At 35.5% G+C, this 17,384-nt stretch overlaps 1 non-coding gene and 1 pseudogene across 1 annotated transcript; one reads left to right on the top strand and one right to left on the bottom strand.

Annotated features, from left to right (window-relative positions):
• The window catches only part of LOC141714412 (uncharacterized), a 153,531-nt pseudogene that overhangs the window by 121,156 nt on the left and 14,991 nt on the right, over positions 1–17,384 (top strand).
• LOC141715312 (small nucleolar RNA R71) lies at positions 12,815–12,921 on the bottom strand. Its single transcript, XR_012572079.1, has one exon. It is a non-coding gene; the product is annotated as a small nucleolar RNA R71 (small nucleolar RNA).

Here is a 17,384-nt window from a genome sequence, read left to right on the forward strand (position 1 = left end):
TATTATTTGCTTATTAAATTCCCCATGTTTAAAATATCATATGTCCATTAATTAAATAAATTACTGATAATTTATTTAATTAATATCTTTTATCCTTGATCATCCACTCAACCTTTATTTAATCATGCCAGAATAAATTCCACCTGCAGGGTTTCACATAATTAAATCTTTTTGAGCTTTCAAGGGGACATCATTAACCCGAATATTATCAGGACATGGATTCCTTCAATAAATAATATCCACCATGTATATAATTCCATCACCCAAAATATAATGATAAAATTCAAAAGAATTATTTCATATATAAATCAAAGCATGTAAATAATATACACGTGTCAATTACTATTTCCGGATTAAGAACCTAAGCATTAATAATAACATAGAATCTTAGTTCTCCTTCTTAATCAGTATTAAGGGAACAATTCTAAATTTGATCCTGTTCAATATACACAAAGTATACTAGTATTATTTATTAGTCAATATAAACTAATCTAAATAATACTACAGCCATACCAGTGGATTGTCCAACACCACCTGTGTTGTGAACCTTATTATATTATATAACCGTATTTAACAATCTAATATTCTGAATCCCATTTGATACTAGATTGTTCACAATATATAATATTAGACAACATGTAAACATTCAAATGATTCTCAAATAAACTGGCCAGAAATAAATGTACATACTTCAAATAAATATTTTCAATATACACTAACAGTTTTCTACTTGCTTATCATCATCATTATCTGAATCATTCCAACTCTTTCCTTCTGCAATATAAGCTTTATGATGTTGATTTCTTAAAAGAGCCTCATACTTTGCCTCAAATTCAAGATAGGCCTTGTCATTTTCACCTTCTTAGGCTTCCTGCATTCTATAGAAAAATTCCCAATTCATCACAACTAAAGCACCTAATCTTTGACATGTCAACATATCCTATTTTAGAGCCATTTTTGCGTACAGAGTTGTACTGTGCCTTTTTCTTCCAGCTGTTATCCTTGTTGGATTTATGTCCCTTTTTTTGAAGAACTTTGACTTCTTTACTCTAGTGTTAGAGAATTTCCTTGCTAAGTAAGCCACAGACTGATCTAACTCATCCAGTTCATCCAAGGTATAGAATTCATCCTCTTCAAGTTAAAGAATAACTTGCTTCTGTGCTTCTTTGTTCTTTTGCCCATTACTTGAAACATTCGGAGTTTGGATTTCTAGTTTATCATCAGATGACTGGCTGTCATTAACAACTAGTGCACTTGATCCATGTTATATCTCAAGTCTCTACCTTCTCTTATAGCTGAAATCTTCTGTTCTATATGGTCAGGAAGAGTGATCACAAGAATTTAAGTTAACCTCCTCAGCTTCATAGTATTTGTCATGAAGATGCAAGCTAGTAATTAGCTTATTGGATCTTTCAAAGACATCAGGTATACTCTCCTTTGGTTTAGCCATGAAACCCTCATACTGAGACATCAATATTCTCCTTTCATTGGATCTAACTTCCTCTGTACCTTCTCACAAAATTTCTATTTTCTCCCAAATCTGTTTAGCTGCGTCACAGTTGACAATTTTATTATACATGACATTGTCAAGTGACTCTATCAGAATTAATTACAGACCACTATCAAGAGAAACTTTTTCTTTCTCAATGTGTGTGTATTTTGAAGGATCTTTAGGACCATAATGAGTTGGGATAACCATATATTCATCTATAGAATCCTCAATCCTTTCCATAGGAGTGAAAAGTCCATTCTTCAGAATATTGATGTACAAGGGATTGGTCATCCTTAGAAATAATATCATATTCTTCTTCCATAATGTGTAGTTAGTTTTATCAAAGGATGGTATCTTAATAATGCTAATCTTCTGTGTATTTATTCTTCCAAGATCTTTAATCTGTTTGCTTTCAGATTTTGCTCTGATACCACTTGTTAGGTAACGAATACAACACATAGGGGGGGGAATGTGTTTTGGATATTTTTAAGGCTTTTTGAATGTTTGTTACTTGGTTAACAAAACAGATTAGAAATGCAGTAATATTATGTTAGCTGAAATAAAATGGTGCACACACTATTTCAAAGCTCACTTAATTTTGTATTAAAATCAAGCTAGTGTCTTGCTACAAATTATGGATTCTTTGTAAGTAAAGAACTCAACTTCTTCCTTGAGAGAGTATAAGAAAAACTAGATATGGTTTATACATTTAAAAATAAAGGACCAGTATTTAATTTGTGGATTATTAAATAGAGGTTTACACAACATGCAATAAGATGTACTAAATTTTACTTTAAATTATCTCTAAATTTTTCCATTTCTGGCTTACTGTATCTTTGTAAATCATGTAGGTCTGTGACTTTCCTTTGTCCGTTCATCTTGGCCTTTGATCTTGCACTCTTCAAGCTGCTTTTGTAGACTTGTCAATCTAATTGATTAGATCATTTGTTAATTGATAATCTTAAATATTTAACTTGTCTACATTCTGTATTTGAGGTTCATATCGAGAACTCCACTTTGTTGTATAGAGAACTGGCATCTCGATAAGTATAATGGCTTATAGAGATCTCTTAGTTCTCTATAAGTGTTTTTGACTTGTCGAGGTCTCTGTGTTCTCTATAAGTGAATTTGTCCTGTCGAGGTTTCTGAGTTCTCTACAAGTGTCTTTGACTTGTCGAGATCTCTGAGTTCTCTATAAGTGAACTTGACTTGTCGAGGTCTTTAAATCTCTGCATGTAGAAATATCTTGTCGATATCTCTGAGATCTCTATATGCATTTTGACTTGTCGATATATCTGAGATCTCTAATGAGAAATTAACTTGTCGATATTTCTAATCTTCATATCTTCATTTTAACTTGTCGATATCTTTGAGTTCTCTATATGCGTAAATAGCTTGTCGATATCTCCAATCTTCATATCTTCATTTGACTTGTCAACATCTCAGAGACTTCTCTATAAGCCATTTTGGACTTCTTGATAAGTCATTCAGGAGTTCTCGAATGACTTCTGTATATGACATGATCTGTGACTTGTAGATATCTTGACTTAGAAGATTTTTCCTAAAACAGATTTATTTAACTTCAAGCTTCTTCACAATTTCTTTGAGACATGATCTTGTTGATCTTCTTTCAGAGTTTATTCTTAGGCTTGAGACTGTTTACATAAAAATACTACAGTCTGATCTTTAACATTTTACAGACTCAAGTAATACAATACAAAATACAGATTTATACTATCATACAACTAAATCCTAGGGTTGTCAAAATGACTTAGTCTTGTTATAGTACATGCATGTCTTGCACAACAAAGATAAAATAAAGTGAGCAGTTCCATCTCGAGTCACGAAGTCTGGTATGGATATGCTAATCAGATCTTTATACAGAGGCAATTATTTTGGTGAGCAAATTAAATGGCACTGAAAATTTTTAGGTTATCTGATAAGCCCCTAAATCTCTGTGGGCTCCTCTTTCCTCGGGTCCAAGGCAGGGCTTGAGAGCTATGGTACCTGAAATGAAATACCATGTGGGAATTAAATCTCCGGGGACAGCTCTGGTGTAAGAATAAGTATTCCGTCCAAATTATCAAAAGAGAAAAAGCTAGAGAGAAGGTAGATCTTATTAGCGTATGAAAGTTGTCAACAAACTCAGGTGAAATTCTTTCTTGATTAGAGTTTACATTTTCAGTGGATCACTTGATCAGTTATTTCTTACTCCATTCTATTTTTTGTGTTGATCTCAACATTATCCTCAGAATCACTGTCAATATTGAGATTTTCAAACTTCAAAGCTTCAGCTTCATTTTCATCAAGACATTCCAAGCCCGGACACTTGTCATCATCAAAAGTCACATTTGTGCTTTCCATAAATTTCTTCTGTTCAAGCATATGAATTCTGTTGGCAGTTCTCTCCAATGAATATCCGAGCAAAAATTGCTTCAAAAACCTTAGTGTCGACTTTTTTCACATATTCAGAGTTGTCCTTTAGCACAAATACTTTGCTTCCAAAAACATGCAAATGCTTCACAATAGGCTTTTTTTTGATAGAACTGAGTAACGTAATCTGCCAAGGTTTTTGTTAATCAAATATATGTTTTGAGTATGGTATGCGGTATTCACAGCTTCTCCCCAAAAACTTGTTGGTAGATTGGCATCTTGTAGCATTATTTTGGCAGCTTCAACTAGAGTTCTATTTTTCATTTCAACAACACCATTTTGTTGAGGTGCTCTTGTAGCTGAAAATTCTTGAACAATGCCTTTGTCTTTGCATAATTCACTCAATGCTGCATTTCTGAATTATGTGCCATTATCACTTCTCAATCTTTTTACACAATTTTTATCTTCAGCCTGCTTTTCCACTTTCTTTATGTGTTCAATAATGATGTATGGAGTTTCATCCTTTGAATGCATAAATTTTACCCATATATACCTTGAGTAGTCATCCACCATCACTAGTGCATATTTCTTTCTAAAAATAGATAAGACATTAACTGGTCCAAACATGTCCATGTGAATAAGTTGCAATGGTGCACCTATGAAATTCACAATTTGCTCTTGTGACCGGACCTCTTCATTTTACCTTTCTGACAAGCCTCACAAATTCCATCTTGAGAAAATTCTAAATTTGGCATGTCCCTCGCTAATTCCTTTTTCACCAAGGTATTAATTTCTTTGTAATTCATGTGAGAGAGTTTCTTGTGCCACATCTTGCTTTACTCAATGGATGCCTTGGTATAGAATCAACAAATTCCATCCTTATTTGCTGAAATCAGATTTACAACAAACAAGTTTCCTTTTTTTACTCCTTTCAGAGCAGTTTCATTAGTCTTCTTGCTGATAATTAAACAGTCTTCTTTTTCAAAATTCACCTTGAATCCCTTGTCAGTAAATTGGCTGATACTTAGAAGATTTACTTCAAGTCCAGCAACTAGTGTTACATCATCTATGACAACAAATCCTAAAACTAGATTGCCATATCCCATTGTGAATCCTTTGATGTTGTCTCCAAAAGTCAACAATGGGCCAACCATCTTCTCAAAATGTGATAGAAGGGCCTTATCACCTGTCAGATGTATGGAGCATCCACTGTCAATGATCTATATGAATCTCTTCATCCTGCCCTCTGATTTTGATGTAGATGATTCTCCTTGCTCTAAAGCCATGAGTGCATAATTTACAAATTCTTCATTATCATCATCTTCATCAATGTCATCATAACTCTTGTCTTCAACTATGTAAGCCTTTACATGTTATTTTCTCAACAGAGCTTCATACTTTGCTTTCAACTCTAAGTAGGCTTTATCCTTCTTCACTTTCGTTGGCTTCCTACACTCATTTACAAAGTGGCCCAACTCATCATAGTTGTAGCACCTAATTTTTGATCTGTCAACGAATCCAATTTTGTAGCCACCTTTGCCACCTGAGTTGAACTGAGTTTTTCCTTTCCAGTTGTTGTTGTTTGAGGTTTGTCCCTTGCTCTTAAAGTACTTTGGCTTTTAACCCTAAAGTTAGAAAATTTTCTAGCAATATAAGTCATTGATTGATCCATCTCATCTAGTTCATCAAGGGTGTAATATTCATCCTCTTCTAGATCCAATATGACTTGTTTCTGGAGCTTCTTGTTCTTTTGCTCAACTGCATGGGTGACTGAAGTTTGAGCTTCTTGTTTATCTTCAAGCATTATACTGTCATTAACCATCAAGACACTAGATCCATCAACCACATGTCGTTGGTTTTCCTTCAATGACTTTCTCTGCAACATCTCAAGCTTATATGTTTTTAAAATCCCATATAAGACCTTCAATATCATTATATTTAAGTCTCTTCCTTCTCTAATAGCAGATATCTTCTGTTCAAGATGGTCAGGAAAGGTAAGCAAAAATTTTAGGTTAATCTCCTCAACTTCATATTATATTTCACGAAGTTGCAAGTCATTAATCAATTTGTTAAATCTTTCAAAAACTTCAGTAATTCCTTCTTTAGGTCTAGCCATGAAACCCTCATACTGAGACACCAGTATTCTCCTTTGATTTGATCTGACTTCTTATGTATCCTTACACATAATTTCAATTTTCTCCCAAATCTGTTTGGTTGTGTCATAGTTGACAATGTTGTTGTACATTACATTTTGAGGTGACTCAATCAAATTAACTACAAGCCACTGTTCAGTGAAACCTTTTCCTTTTCAGGCTCTATGTTTGTTGCAGGGTCTTTAAATGCAAAATGAGCCGGTATGACCATATCTCCATCAGTAAACTCAGGAAACCTTTCCATAAGAATGAAAGGTCCACTTTTGAGAATCCGAATGTACACGGGGTTGACCATTCTTATGAACAACATCATCTTCTTCTTCCATAATGTGTAGTTGGTTTTGTCAAAGGCTGGTATCTTGATACTGCTTATCTTTTGAGCACTCATTCTTCCAAGATATTTATCTATTTACTTCCATATTTTTCTCTGATACCACTTGTTAGATATTGAATGCAAAGAAAAGCAACACAAATAGGGGTGAATGTGTTTCTTGAATTTTAAAACTGTTTGGATTGGTTTGAACAAAGCAGTTAAGAAATATAGATATTATATTTCACAGAATTCACACAAAACACAATATATCAAAAACTCACTTAATTGTATTAATTAAGTTTGTCTTGCTCTAAATCTGTGTAGATCTATTTGTAACTTCTAAGAACTCAGCTTCTATCTTGAGAGAATACAAGATTTTCTAGATCTGTTTGTAACTTCTAAACTAAGAACCCGTGCATGCTTTATAGACTAGTAACACGGGTTTACAAAATTTACACTAAAATGTACTAAACCAATTTCTAAAACAACCTTGTCTATTTCCTTTTTTGGTATTATCAAATCTGTGTAGAATCTTGCAGGTCTGTGACCACCCTTTGTCCAGTGAATTTTGGCCCTTGATCTTGTATTCTTCAAGCTGCTTTTGTAGACTTTCCAATTCAGTGAATGAATTTTTTGTTGACTGATAATCTTGAATCTAGAACTTGTCTGTGTATTCTGAATTTGAGATAGTATATCGAGATCTCTAATTGTTCTATAAATAAATGACATATCGATAAGTATAATGACTTATCCGTATCTCTGAGTTCTCTATAGGTATATTTGACTTGTCGAGGTCTCTAATATTTTATATGTGAACTGACTTGTCGATATCTCTGAGATCTGTACATTGTAGAAGTGACTTGTCGATATCTCTAAGATCTCTATATGCACCATTTGACTTAGCGATATATTTGAGATCTCTATATAAATTGACTTGTCGATATCTCCAGTTCTCTAAATCTTCATTTGACTTGTCGATATCTCTAAGATCTCTACATGCAGGAATGACTTGTTGATATCTCCAGTTCTCTACATCTTCATTTGACTTGTCGATATCTCTGAGACTTCTCTATAAGTCATTTTGGACTTCTCTACAAGTTATTTTGGACTTGTCGATATACCTTGATCTGTGACTTGTCGATATCTTGACTTAGAACATTTTTCATAGAACAACATTATTCAACTCCAAGCTTCTACATCTTTTCTCTAAAGCATTATCATGACTTGATCTTCTTCCAGGGTTTATTTCTTGGCTTGAAACTGTTCACAGAAAAATCTCCCAGTCTAATCTACTAAACATTTTTTTTACAGACTCAAGGAATCTAATTACAGAATACAAATATTGATTATCATATAACTTAATCTTAGGGCTATCGAAATGACTTAGTCTTGTTATTATACAGGCATGTCTTACACAACAGAGTTGATTCATGATAGGTCTTTCTTGGTGATTGTTACGTCTCAAAGTATCGTAGAAGGGGGTTGAATATGAGACTCAAGGATCTAATTACCGGATAACGATTATAATTCCCCTATGAATATACAAGAGTGCTGAGTTTCTCTGTATCTCTTTTCTCTAGTGAAAAGTTTAACGAATATACAATGTGTTGAACTTCTTTGTATATCTTTGTTTCTTATTTTTATCAGCTCTCGTTGGAAAAGAAGATAAACATAATAATTCTCCTTCTGCTTCAAAATGTAGACTTTATATCAAATAGAATTATGTGTCCAAATATTAACCAAGTAAAACTAAAATGATAGATTCAATAAATTGTGACTGAGAGTTGACTTGCATCCGTGGGAGCTCATCTATTACTTGCACTTACAAGAAGGAGTTTAGCACTTGAATTAATTTTTCAATTGCTTACTATCGACTAGAGAGGGAGTAATGATTTTGACTTAGCAATTCTACTAAGTTGTGAGTAAAGAAACTCTTCTTGTAGCTTAATTCCGATCACTAGACTGCTATGAGTTAGTTGCAAGTAGCACTTCTCTAGGAAGCTAGGTGGCGACTCCAAGGAACCTTTTCCATGTTACTTGTAACTAGAAATACTCCCTTTTCCCTTTACATCTCTAAGTTGCAGCCAAGGATACAATAGAAGGCTAAGTTACGAGCTCTCTAACTCTTGGAAGGGTTAACTGGAGAGTACATGGCCCTAGGAGGATACCTTGATAACAACTAAATACCTTAACTTTATTTTGACCAAGCAAAATGCTAAATGGAGACTATTTTTTCCTTGGGTAGCTAGGATGCACAACTTATGCCTTAGAATAATTTTAGAGCTTCTTCTTCCCTTGTATGAACCACTTAGTGCCTTAGACCTATTTTGACATAGAATATAATTCTAAGTTGCTACAAGAGATAGAAATATGCACTTTTGGAGTTTGTTTATGCTGTAGTTTCTTCTCTGATGCTCCTATTAAGTCATGACCAATTCCTGTACTAAGATATTGAACTGTACTTCAAGGATATTACTTCTGATGAGCAATAGGATGGCCATAGCGACTCCTACTACAAGGTAGTGATCACTTTGACTTAGTTTCTATAGGGCATTGCAATCCCAAAGTTGTCTTGTCTTCAATTCTTCTCTCTTGAGTCTTCGTATAAACCATAAAACCTGCATATCCAGATACGGATCCTCATTTAACAATCCTCTTAATGATAATACTCAGATTCCTTTCACAAAATGCTGACGCCTAGTGCAACTGGTCTAGTTCACAGACGACTAACTTTAATTTAGGTCTTTATTTTATAGCTTTGATTACATTGTTATGCTTACAACAACTTTATCGCTTCGAACACTGACTCTCCATAAAAAAATGTAATTTCACTGGAATTTTGTCTGGTACTTAGACAACATCTTCATTGTTACTACAATCTTGAATACTTCATTCACTATCCTTCACTGATGCTTGAATATATAAATGAACTCCTTTCAGTGAGTATAACTTTAAGACTGCAGATGTCTTCTTAAACCTTAATATATACCATGTCTTCAATTCTTCAAATTCTTATGCTTCGAACATTGTATATCTTCAATCAATGCTAATACATTGAAATCTTCTAGTGGCACTTTTATGCTGAATCTTCAACACTTCTGAAACCCTGAAAGTCTTTAACCTTTATTCTTCACTGAGGCATGAACATATTAATGAACTTCTTTCAGTGACCTTTAAACCGACTTCAAGCCTTCTTCTAATCTTTTAATTCTTTGTATTTGTCTTGTCTTTATTTAAATCTGATTTCTTGTGTAGATTATAGTATTATTTACCTATCATGTTCTAGCGTTGAGTTATCACGAATACTGTTCCTACAGCTTTGTAATCTCACCAACTGTGATGTATAATGGTAAGGTTCTTTACTGTATACATATTATGCTCTTTTTCTTTTATATTCATCCCCGGCCTGCTACTATAATTTGTTGTGTAATATGTTGTATATATCTTTCATTTCTGTTTTATCATCGTCATGGTGTCAATTATTTGCGGTACCTGTGCTTGGCTATTTGACAGTTTTCTATGCTTGTTTTGTATTTCTTCACTGTGCCATTACTTATTCGAACATATTGAACAAGAGGGCCATGCTCAAGGTTCTTAAGGAGAACTCGGTGGACGGTCCGAAGGAGGGTGTGACAAAGAGAAAGCCTGCTACTCCTTCCAGTGGGGAGACTAGTACTATATTGCATGTAGCGAGACCACTGCTGGGAATCCTATCAAGAGGCAATAGAATTTAGAGCCTTACTATACCAGGATCTGGACCACACTGAGAAGGTTTTTGTTCCAGAGGTGGAGGAAATTTTGAGCTCGGAAGAGGGGACTAGCCCCCCGAAGCGGGATGATGGTAAGGCCAAAGTTCAGGATGCCGAGGAAGGGGAGAAATGGAAGGTTGACGAAGAGATATTACCAGGCGTAAAATCAGTGGTCGGGGGATATAGGGAGCCGATAAAGAAGATGACTGAGCCCAAGGGTGGCCGACTCTCGATATACGGACGTACAAGGGCTGGTCGATGTCGGGTTCCCCTACCATTATGATACTTTGAAGGCTTTCCAGATACTGCCCGATACCAAATACCATGGTTCTCTTGGCATGAAGAAACTTGAACATATACTTCGGGCCAAGACGGGACCTATGTGTTGTTCTATGAGTCCAGTTTTTATGCCTTCTTGGGATGTAATATTTTACTAGTTGTTTGGTTTTTTTTTAGCTAGGGGCTATGATGATGGCTACCTCTAACTGGCTCTTCAGGCACCACAAGGAGGTCAAAGTAGAGTAGTGGAAAAGGGAGAAGGCTATGTTTTACGGCACACTGGCTGCCTATCAGCTGAAACTGGCCCAGGAGTTGGCCAAGCTCTAGGTGGGAAAAGCGAACGAGTTTAGCGCTGACGTCGGCATGAGAAATCTAGAGATTATTGATAAGTGGAATTTATATCAACTTGGAACGCTTCATATCGGCTTAAGTTCATGATTTGGACTCAAGTATTTAGTTTTTTGATGTGTTTTCATGTTGAGTCATTGCAGGGCACTAGTCAGGAGGTGGAAAGGAGCTTTATAATGATTTTATGCTAATAAGAGGTCAGGAATGGAGTTGCGGAAGATCGCACAAAGAATGGAGTGCCAAAATAAGAAACTACAGAAAAAGAATAGAAGGATAGCGCGTCCACGCTTGGTCAGGCGCACCCGCACTTGGTCAGGCGTGCCCGTGTCAGTTATTCTAGTAGGTCAGCGCGCCCGCGCTCCAGTGCTATGCGGCCACAGAATCCTGATTTGATTATGAGATGGTTATTGCAGATCCGAGATCATCCAGGGCCTTATATAAAAAGATAAGAAGACATTTTTAAGAAGAAGGAAACAAGGGAGAACATTAAGAAGACCTAGAGCACACGAGACGACTAAGGAGAAGAAGATTTAGTTTTCACTTTTGTATTCTTCAATTTAGGCGATACTTTTGGATGCTTTTTTTTTATTTGTTCTAAACCCTTGTACTTTTATATTATCTCGTAGTATTCTGAACTTATTTATTACCATGTTTTCATTGGAACCCATGGTGAAGATGTATTAGATCATGAACTAATCGTTGTCATGGGGTTCTAGCGGATTTATTTATGGATTTCAATAGTTGATTGTTTTAAATCTTTAGTATGCGGTGATTTATGATTTCCTAGTTTGGTTGTGCTTATTCGTCTTTGATGTGTAGCTAATATCTAAGATTGTTTGTTAATATCTATTGAAGCGACAGTGAATATAGAGGTTTAGAACTTGCCATGCTAGCATAGGTTTATATATGAATTGACATGCATAATTCATAGAGTAATTTTAACCATCTTACACACCCTATGTAATCATAATAGATAACTTGTTCTTAAACCGTTATGTTTTCAAATCTTATAGACATATAGGGTCTAAGCATAATTGGTGTCTACTCAATTTCTATCTTGATTGTGGATGCTTAGTAGTAGGGTATACGTATATCGAAAGATGGAGTATACTAATTTTGTGTTATCTGATTAGTTATCATCACCATCGCATACTATTGATAAAGATATAAACTTTGAATGAAGTATTTAATGAAGTTAGAATCTCATGTTTTATTCTCATATAAGCAATTCACTTTTAATCTCTTAGTTAATGCATGCTAGTATAATGTCTTAAGTAGTTAATCAACTCAAATTTGTTACTTGTCTTAGCTGTGAACGATAATCATACGTTGTTACATAAGTGCATAATCTGAAATTAACCTAAACCAGTCTCTGTGGGAATGAACTTGACTTAAATCTTATACTACTTATAATCACGTACGCTTGCATGTATTTTTGGGTGTGTTTTATTGCGAATAAGTTTTTGGCGCCGCTGTGGGGGACTCGGTGTTAATTTTTAGTTTATGTGCTTGACATCGGTGGTCGTTAAAGTTCACTGACTCAGATTACTTTACTTACTACGGTTACTTTGTTGTGTTTCAAGTACTCTAGAGAGCGTGTATGCAAACACGTTCTCAGTCTCGTAAGGAAATAATTGAAGAAGATAAGGAAGCTAAAGAATTGGAAGAAGAAGTTCTTGAAGAAGTTAAAGAAGTCGCAGAAGAAGTGATCATTACAATGGAAGAACCAGCAGTAGCAACGAAAGCGTTGATGGATTATTCTCAACCAAAGATCAATGACATTCAATCTAGCATAGTCAGGCCAACTATTGCAGCTAATACCTTTGAGATCAAGCCTGACACAATTCAAATAGTGCAGAATTCAGTCTAGTTTGGGGGTGCTCCAATGGAAGATCCCAATATGCACATTAGGGATTTCATCGAGATCTGCGACACCTTCAAGTTCAATAATATTTCTTAAGATGATGTGAAACTGAGACTTTTCCCATTCTCTCTGAGGGATAAAGCTAAGAGCTGGTTACACTCTCTACCAGCTAGTTCTATTACAACTTGGGAGGATCTTGCTCAGAAATTCCTTACTAAATTCTTCCCTATGACAAAGACAACTGCAATCACGAATGCTCTTACTCAATTCGCGCAACAATCTGGTGAATCTTTATATGAAGCTTAGGAGCACTATAAGGAGATGCTTAGGAAGTGTCCTCATCATGGAATGCCTGACTGGATGGTGATCAATTGCTTTTATAATTGTTTGGGAGCACAATCAAGACCTATGCTCGATGCAGCATCAGGTGGAGCCTTATGGGCTAAGAGCTATGAGGAAGCTCATGAGCTAATTGAGATGATGGCTGCGAATGAATATCAGAATCCAACTCAGAGGCTACCACAAGGCAAGGTAACAGGAACTCTGGAGGTGGATACAGCTACGGCTATCACTGCGCAGCTAAAGGAGTTGACTCTGAAGGTCGATTCTATGACCAACTATGGTGTTCAACAGATAATGAGTGTTTGTGAGCTTTGTACAGGATCACATGCGACAGAGCAATGTGCTATATCTAGTGAATCAGCTCAGTTTGCAAGCAACTTTCAGAGGTCGCAGCAACCTGTTCCTGCTACTAATCATCCTAACAACCGCAACCATCCTAACTTCAGCTGGAGCAATAATCAGGGTGGTATGCAACAGCCACAACAACCATACCATCAGTTTGGAAACAAACAATTCAATCCTCCTGGTTTTCAACAACAGTTTACACCAAGGCAGCAATTTCAGCCACAGGGGATGCAACAGCAATCTCACGGAGGTGTCGGTCCATCCTCGAATGAAAAATCTGAACTGGAGGAGTTGAGGCTTATATGAAAAAGCCAAGCGGTTTCGATCAAGATTCGGGAGAATCAAATAGGGCAAATTAGGCCTGTCAATGAATCGGGTTTGGATCGGATCGACCTAAATCCATATCCATATCCATTTAGTTTTTCGGATTCGGATTCGGATCGGATCGGCTCCGGATTTTTTATAGGCCGATCCATATCCGGATCCGTTCGAATCACGGATTTCGGATCGGATATCTGTTGCAGTTATGTATATTTATTTTTTTAACTTAACTTATTACAAAATTTATTTAAAATTTACAATTCTGAAAAATATTAAAATATAAATAAAATACAACAAAATTCAAAAATAAATTACAAACTAAAATTCGCTTTTTAAAATAAACGTACCGAGTTGTACAATATTTTAATGTTAACTATGAAAAAATTGATGTTGCGAAATGAAAGTGTTATATGAATTGAGACTTAGGGTTATGCGACTCTAAAAGGTAAAAGAATTAGGGTTATAGAAATGAGATTATAGAAGTGGACTGTACGCTTGAGACCGAACCGAACGAAATATAGATAATGGAACTTGACTCGAGGATAATACGTTTAAAATTAGAATTATTAAAAATATTTTTATTTTTATTTTTATTATATATATATATAAACGGATCGGGTTATTAACGGATCGGATCGACCTAAATCCATATCCGCTCCATTTATAATCGGATATTTCTTATCGGATCGGATCCCGGATCGGATTTTTAATAAGTCGATCCATATCCGCTAAAATGGCCTCGAATCGGATCGGGTCGGATCGGATTTTCGCTCCATTGATAGGCCTAGGGCAAATTACTAACGCCTTATTGAACTGACCATAAGGAACTCTTTCGAGTGATACGGAAGCTAATCCAGATAAGAGGGAAGTCAAAAGCACAGCTTAAGGTAATCACCTTGAGATCTGGAAAGGTCGCTAACCCTAAAAATCATCAAAACAAAGAAGCTGAAAATTTTCTCCAGAAGGGCACCGTGCTCACGCCCTCTCAAGTTCCAAAAATTGACAATTTTGATGATTCAGCTGAGAAAAAGGATGGTGAAGCAGAACCGAAGAAAAATGTTGTTGAAAATACTAGTCCTAAGGATAATACAGGGGATAAACAAGTCTATCTGCCTCCTTCATATCCTAAAAGGCTACAGAAACAGAAGTTCGACAAGCAGTTTGCCAAGTTTTTGGAGGTTTTCAAAAAGTTGCACATTAACATACCTTTTGCGGAAGTTTTAGAACAAATTCTGAGCTATGCTAAGTTCATGAAAGGTATTTTATCTCGGAAGCTAAAACTTGAGGAGTTGGAAACCTTTGCTCTAACGGAAGAGTGCAGTGATGTGCTGCAATAGAAATTTCCTCCTAAGCTTAAAGATCCAGGAAGCTTCACGATACCATGTACCATTGGCAATTTGTCTTTCGACAAGTGTTTGTGTGACTTGGGAGCTAGCATCAATCTGATGCCCTTGTCCATTTTCAAGAAACTTGGTCTGCCTGATCCAAAACCGGTAAACATGTCCTTGCAACTGGCTAACTGTTCCATCACTTACCCGAAGGAGTAGTGGAGGATGTCTTGGTTAAGGTGCATAAACTCATCTTCCTTGTTGATTTTGTCATTCTGGACTTCAAGGAAGATAAGAAGATTCCCATTATCTTTGGGAGACCATTCTTAGCTACAAGCCGAACTCTGATCGATGTACAGAAGGGTGAGCTTACTATGAGGGTTGAGGGTTAGGACATGACTTTCAATATCTTCAATGCAATGAAATTCCCTACTAATAAAGAAGAGTGCTTTAAAGTAGAGTTGGTCGACTCTGTAGTGACTTCGGTGCTTGATCAAATGCTGAGGACTGATGCCTTAGAGAGAGCCTTAACAGGGGAATCTGATAGTGAAGATGAAGAGGGGGCAGAGCAGCTACAGTATTTGAATTGTAATAACTCGAATTTTTGAGACTTTGTAAAAACGTTCAATAAATAGTAACCCTGATAGACGGGTAAATTTTTTTAGCCCACACTATGTTGTGCATGAGAAAATGAGATTCGAAGTGGATATTATGATTATACGTACCAAATGAGTGTATGTAAACGCTATTAGTTTTCGAAGAAAACGAACTTTGAAAAACGACCATATTTATGAATCATCGAGGATTACGGGAATCACAATACAATTACGAATTTAAAACCCTACGGATTTATATCCAAGGACGATACTTCAAAATATAAGAAATAAATACGAAAGGATTTACGTCGCGAACCGTTTACGAGAAATTATTACGAAAACGTTTAAGCGACCGAACGAACGTGTAAACGATCAAATAAACGTAACATACTAACTAACCATGGTAGAAAAGTAACCATGGTTACTTTATCAAATAGTAAGCTAAAAGAGTAGGATGATCATCTTAGGGCTAGAGAATAGTAAAGCTAATGGTTAAACTAGTTAGCTTAGCTTGTAATCTAAAAAGCCTAGCTAGTTTTGTCCAAAGATTTGCCAATAAAAATCAATCCTAGGACTTATACTAGAATAATAAACAAGATATCACAACATTATTGCAAGAAGCAACCAAGAAGCAACACAAAACTCTCTCCCCTCTCCCAAATACTCTCCATTCAACCAAACACAAAAACAAGGAGAAATCAAAATCAAATCACCAAGCTCTAGCCATGGAAAAATTCCCCCATTAATTCTCAAGCTTCATACCACCTAAAATAAGGTAAGATAAATCTTTGATCTCTTTTTATCAAGGTTTGATGGGTGAAATAAATTCAAGAAAGATGATAGTGAATAGTATGAATAGTAACTTTTATTTGGTTTCTTGATTTTAATGGTTGTTTTAGGTTCCAAAAACCCTATTAAGCACTCCCAAGACTTCACCATCATCAAGAACACATCTCAAGCTCTCAAGAAAGGTATAAATCTTTGACTCATCCTTACTTAAGAATTAAGTTCAAGATTCTTTTAGATTGTAAACCTAGTTATGGTAGAAGTATTGTTGTAATCTTGATGTTTAGCTAAATAGATTTAAGGTTGATTGTTGTTGCCTCAAGAATATGATGTTTTTGAGAGTATTTAGTATGGTGATGATTATATGTTGATTGTTGGTGGTAGTATAAAGATTTAAGGCATAAACGAAACTCCGATCGTAGCCGTAATCTCGCTAAAATGAACATAACGTAACTTTAAGTTTCTGAAGAAAGTACTGAATATATAAACTGTAGGTACTTGAAAATAACCCTTTATTAAGATAGAAAATGTTATAAGGATCGTTTGGGCGCTTAAATAATTTGATTCCAATTTACAGATCAAAAGTTATGGCCGTTTTACTAAAAGTGATTTACGCGACAAAAACTGCTACGAATTACGAACTTTGAAAATAAAAAGGATCGACTTAAAAATGTTCATAAATCATAATTTTTTTACAGAGATTAGTAAATTAAGTTTCTTAACTTCCATAAAACTTTCAAGAGAAAATAATGATTTTTCAATTTTATAAAAATATCGGAGCCGATACCTCGAGATTAGAAAACCGTAGAATCCATAAGCGGAGCCGACGATGAAAATGAAAACGGACTTAAGATACTTTGAAAAGGGAAGTGACCATAATGTGAATAAGGACTTAAAGAAATGATAAGGGTAATATAATTTGAGAGGGTGCATAATAAGTAGTGCATGAGTGCGAGTCGTCGTAAATTAGAACGGGACCTAACAAAACGAATTGTGTTTATGATTATAGATTTCCGAGCGGAACCAAGAGCATCCTCCACCTCGAGATACCCAGGAAAGTTTACGAACCCAACTCCATTTACTGTTGTGTTGTGA

This window comes from Apium graveolens, chromosome 3 (assembly GCF_009905375.1).
Source record: "Apium graveolens cultivar Ventura chromosome 3, ASM990537v1, whole genome shotgun sequence".
In the NCBI taxonomy this organism is placed as follows: Eukaryota; Viridiplantae; Streptophyta; class Magnoliopsida; order Apiales; family Apiaceae; genus Apium; species Apium graveolens.